Here is a 6,180-nt window from a genome sequence, read left to right as displayed (position 1 = left end):
AAACGACCAGTGTGAACCAATGCACACATAATGTATTGCAAGATTAGAAACAATATACATAATACAAAAGCAAGGAACTTATATTTACATTTAAAAATTAAGTCTATAGTATGCATTAATTTTGTAATGTAATCTGTATTTATTTTATTTGTTTTTTTAAATTAATGCATGGATATCTTAAGTGTGCATAACAAAATCAAAAATTAGAAAAAAGAGAAAAAGTATGATAATAATAATAAATACTGTGGTCAAGTAAAGCCCAGCACAGTCACACTAACATTGTGCCTTATAATAAACTCGAATCATGCACAAATGCCCAAAACTATGTTAAATTAATAATTTCCTGACTACTCATGAATACCAAGTAAAATTTACAAAATGCACTGTTTTGATTCAGTAGAGGCTCCCGCTATTATTATATTGGTAAAAAGATCAGAAGTGATGACAACGTGAGGAATGCAACCTCTCTACAAAAAAAAAATATGCAAGAATAGCAAAACTGTCCTAACGAAATTGTGGGAAATGATGACAGTCCACAATACATGCAAACTAGATCGTATAGCAATAATGACAATATTTATGTTAGTACTATGCATAAACTTGCCAACTCGTGATTGGCAATAAGTTGCAGTGGCCTGTATACAAGGGGTAGTGAAGGGTTTCTTGGGTATGTGGCCATTAACACTATCACTTCCAGAATAGAATAAGTGATAAATAGTAATCCATTTGTTAGAGTGCCTCTTAGATATTACCCCACTGGGTAACATTAGATATTGGGAAGCCGGGGAGGTCAAGAGTGGCCTGGTAGGTGACCCAGTCCAATCTCTTTGGTCAGATTGGAGAGGGGAGCAACCAAGAAAACATCATTGCTCTCACCAATCCAAGAGAATTTTGTTGTGGAAATTTGCTCCAGTCGATGGTGAAGAGTGTTGGTAGTGCTAGGCTGTGGGTTGTGCCCTAAAGACCAGGGAAAGGAAAACAGCAAAAATAGAACAAAAGTAGTGCAGCGTAACAGGTAAGATGTACGCTGACTTACTCATCTACTTCTTCTGAAAGTTCCTTGGTTACAGGCTGAAAGAGAAACACATAATGTTTAAAACACTTGTGGATTTGGTAATTGATGGTTGAGGGTATCATGCTCCATTAACTGCGTGTTACAATCAAGTTGTAAAACTCACACACTCCTTATTCTGGTCAAACATTTGATACTGGCGTTGTCAAGCATACTTCAACTATGTTGTAGAGCATTGAATATACTTGACAATATGTTCCTTCATCGCACGAAGATGGCGGAGTACATATACAGGTGGAGTTGTTGTTGCAGGCATTGTTTCGCACTTCTTCTCTCATTGTTTTCCAGTCTGGTTACAGTACATGTAGCACAGGCCATACATTTCTGTTAAACTGATGGAGGCTTGCTGCATTGTTAGTATCAGGGGAAGTTGTGCAAGTATATTCCATTTTGTTGCTGGACATCTTTTATTGCTTTTGTCATTTTTGGACATTCCCTACACAGTCTTATTTCAAAACTCTCTTGCAATTAGCTTCTTATTAGTGGTCATATTGCCACTTTTTAAAGGCTGAGAAATTTTGCTGTTACCATATTCCAAGCTGATTTGTTTTTTCTTTCATATTTTTTATATAATATTTTACAATTATTGAATAGGGATGGGTATGATGTAAAGCCGTAATGCAGATCATGTTTTCTTTTCTGTCTTAGTTTTTGTTTCTCTTCTGTCATGTGGTCTCTAAACTTTGCCTTTTACCTCCTTTCACACTTAGCCAGTTTCTGACAAGAGGTCTTCACTGGTAAACAAACCATCGGATTTTTTATTCCTAGCTTTCTGCAACCTGGAGTGGCCCCAAAAAGTGATTTTAATAGGAGCCACTGCAGCAAGTGTAGCTCTGGTACCGGATGTTGCCATCACCGGAGGGCTTGATCACGAGCGTCAGTGATAGCCTCCAGCTGCCATTGTCAGAACCTTAAGTGGCTAAATGCCCAGAAAAGAGGCAAAATAGCCAGAAAAAAACCAATATAACACCTAGCAAATTGGTCCAATAAAAAGGTCCATTGGGTATTGTGAAAAACAAAACCAATATAACAAATGTAAGAATTAATTTTGTGGGGATAAAATTGTATCACACTGACTCATCCAGACTGCTATTTTTCCATCGAACTAGAACATCCTGTGCTTCTCCTTTCCAAGGAGAGTAAAGAAAGAGAGCTTATTAAGATGTTCTTCTTTGTGGTCCTCAGTTTCATCGTCTGTAAAGTGGCTGTAGACTGCTTTCCCTTAATGCACTCTGCAGTTGACTCTGTGAAGACAAAGAAACCACCACATATATCAAAGTAATCCTAGTCTGTCAAGGCTGTGCTCTAGGAAAAATTCTTTAGTCCAGTGCTCTAAAGCTCTGAAAGCCAGACATGATTCTATGAGAAAACTTATATTGTCTTATTGCCCGGGACAACAACAACAGTATTTTATTGACTCACTCTCACAATCATTACAAGAAACGTGTTATATATGCACATTACTAATTTACAATGGGATAGCAAGGAACAGTAATTAATTATTTGGAGTCTAAAGAAACTGTGACGTTTTTGAGTTAGCCGCTAATACTCTTTTAAGTTGGTTTTAATAAAAAAGAGAGAAGGGGAGAAGAACTGACAGCATAATTACGGTCCTGAAAACAACGTTATTTTGGAACATGCAGTGGACTGGTGACTCAGTTTTTACTTATTTAACCACCATAGGTTGCAGTAGTGACACAATTTTGGCCGTTTCTCTTGTTTGGTGTCTTGTGTACAGTGGCTGTGACTCTGGTTTCCCATTGCAGCCATAAATGAGCAGAAAAATACATGTCCACTTCTGAATACTGCTGCTGGTTTTGTTGGACTTCCTGGACAATTAATGGTAAATCTGCTGTGGGGCAATTTGCAATCCTGTGATGTCAGTTTAGGTTGCTCGAGTGGTCAAATAAGTATACTCAGTCTATGTCTGACAACTGAACGGTCTAAAACAAAATAAGCCAACTTGCCCGCTCTCTTGGTTTCATTCGGAGCTGCCACTTGAGGTTCACGCTAAGCCAGTTGCTCCCAAGAGGTCTTCACTGATAAGCAAACCACCAGATTTTTTATTCCTAGCTTTCTGCAACCTAAAAAGGCCCCACTGCATCAAGTGTGGCTCTGCTACGGAATGTTGCCATCACTGGAGGGCTTGGTCACGTGCGTTAGTGGTAGCCTCTAGCTGCCTGTTCGCCAGGATTACTGGTCAGTTATAAGTCCAGAAGATTCCTAAGAACATCAACAATTTCATCTCATCTCGCTTGTGTACAAAGTTGCGCTGAACTGGTACAAAATACAAAAACCTTGTGCTCTTGAGCAAATCAGTGAAAATGCGCATGCACAAAGTGCCACAGGAAAACTATTAAGGTTCTTCGCAACATCCTCCCCTTCTTGATATGAAATATCAACTAAACCTAAGATAAAATATAATGTTTACAGTGAAAAGTCCGTGACTTAAACACACTGCATTTCCTTTTGGTAGCGTCATTCAAAGTTCAACAGTGCTCCAAGGGGTGCAGTTTCACAATTGATGTCATTGATAACTAATGAGAAAGAGTGTTCAAGGGTGTCGTATTTTTCTGGGCCATTGACAATAGCAGTTGTTCTGTTTCCTTTTAACAACATGACTTTCTTGCCTGTTTGGAGGAGGCAAAAAGACAGAATCAGGAAGTTTGTGCTCCTTGACATTTTCGCCCCATCACCACTGATCTTGATCTTAACAGGCTTATTTATAGCAAATGAGGGATCCTTTTTCTGAAGGTCTTTAATGTGAGATCTTAATGTCTGAATGATATTTGAGCACCTCGGTGGTGTCCAGGTACATTTTCAAGTGTGCAAATGTTGTTGAGTTGGCTTAGTTTCTGTGTTATTAAATATGTATTGGGCAACTCATCACACATTGTAGGTAAAGTTTGTCAGGGACAGTGGCTGCAGAGTCGGTTTTGCCAGTGACTTTCCCCTGCCATTCGTCAACAAAAAAATGGAATTTCAATTGCCAAGGCTAGTTTAGTTTCATCGACATCCTTCCAGTTCTTGAAGTTTTTATGAGGGCTAGTAATTTGGAGTTCGGCATCCATTTTCTGCCGATGTTGATTGCCCAAGAAGTCAGACATTTTCTTTTAGCAAAAGAATGGAGTTGCAGATAATACAGGAAATATGATTGGTGACCCGAATTCTGGTAATGCCAATCTTATAATAATGATTGAGACTATTATCAGTTCATGTTTTTTTTCTTATCCTCCTGCCTTTTCCCCTTTTTCTAAAAAGATCACCTTACGAAACGTAACACTTGGAAGTTTTGGCCCACTGTCCGGTGTTATGGTGGAATGTTTGAGGCACCATGTAGCTATCATCTCCAGGGTTAAGCTCTTAGAGCCAGCATCAATGTGTGGGAGTCCTTCCATGTCCTCCTTTTGCTATGTCAGCAACTCGTACTTCAACACGTCTGTGACTGACTGATAAAAGGGTGCTCATGATTACCATGATTAGGGGCTCGATAACAACAATTGAATCTTCACCAGGCTACGATCCTCAGTAGCCAGTGTCTACAGCTATGATCATTCCAGTTGGATCCTAACATGGATTTTGCCCGCAAATCCTCTGAAGTCATAGCTTTTCCTGCAGCTTAAAGTGTATTGGACTACAGGGTGCCCCTACAATCTGTGTATAACGAATGTTATTTTACAGTAAATGTAATGGAATTACCGTTTGCATCACCTTTAGCGATATATTGCTAAGTATGTATGTAAATCAATGTTCTGTTGCCTGACTCAGCAGCAGGGGGTTAGTTTTAGTTTGACAGGTTAGGTGGAGGCCTGGGTTGAGGTTCTGGAGGGCTGGCGGTCTACTTCTTGCATTGCAGTTTCGGGCAGTGTCCTGATGCTCCACATTGATAACACTCGTCACCATCTGCATTAATTCTGGGCTGTCGCTGCTGAAGTTGGGGTTGAGGCTGTACATTTTGTCTTCTGTAAGTCGGTACTGTATTTAACTTGGCTGCCAGATCTTCAGTAGCCTTTTTCTGACCTAACAGGGTTTTAATCATCTCATGGCTGATTCTAGGAAAGAGGGCTTAGTGGAAGTACTGGTTCTATGGGATGAAGCCTGTCTGGGGCACAGCCAACAGGACTTCTCGTCTTCTTCAGCCCAGCAAATAGCTTCCTGGTATCCAGAAAGGAAACTTCTGAGAGTGGTCTAATGATTTTCTTGAGTTCCTTGTGCAGCAGAGGATCTCTTATGTTCTCAGCAAGGTGAATTCGGAGAGCTGCATCTTTGTCGCTTAATTTGGTCATACTTTTGTTTTGCTTGCAGTTCTCTCAGGGCATGGGAGAATGCTCGAAGGGTATCTCCTTTCCTCGGTCAGCGGTCAAAAGGCTTTTACGAGCTGGGAACAAAATGCTTCTCGCCAAAAGACTCTTGAAGGAAGTCAAAGATCATGTCCCTATTTTTAAGGTCACTTTTAGGGTAAAGTTTCATTTCTTCTTTAGCATGGCCCTCAATTTATGGGAGTATAGAATTTGCCTGCTGGGAGAGGGGAGTCCTCTTGAGGTGATTGCGCTTTTCGCATTTTTAATGAAATCCTCTTTGGACAGTTCATGATGTCCATGTTTTCCACTAAACTTCCATAAGTTTTGTTCATTGGGGGTCACCATTAACTGCTTTTCTTGGGGACGGGGTGGGGTTGGGGCTTCAGCGGATTCCTTGGCTTGGAGGTTTTTCAAGAGTTCATATGCTTGGTTGTGTTGTTGCTGTAATGTCTGCAGCTTCTTGTTGAGTTCCTCTGCCTCACCTTCCATTTGGGACATGACCTCTATTACCCTTTTCTAGTTTGGTGCTTTATTGATTTCTTAGATTTTGGATGCCAATAATATTCGCTACCCCACACCTGGTACTAAAATGTGACCAAGCCGCGCGAGTAAGCAAATGGCGAACCAAAGAGAGAGACGAAAATTTAATGGCCAGTTAATGAATATTAGAAATACAAGAAAAGGGAAAAGAGAAGAACAATGAAAAGGGCAGCAGCACTAAAAGAAAGCAACGATGCTAACAGTTACTAAGACAGCTAAACAATACAACTAGGAGAATAAAACTGCACTAAAATATAAAAGGTTAAA

Source organism: Porites lutea, chromosome 3 (assembly GCF_958299795.1).
Source record: "Porites lutea chromosome 3, jaPorLute2.1, whole genome shotgun sequence".
Taxonomy (NCBI): Eukaryota; Metazoa; Cnidaria; class Anthozoa; order Scleractinia; family Poritidae; genus Porites; species Porites lutea.
Note: the sequence above shows the minus strand (reverse complement) of the source record.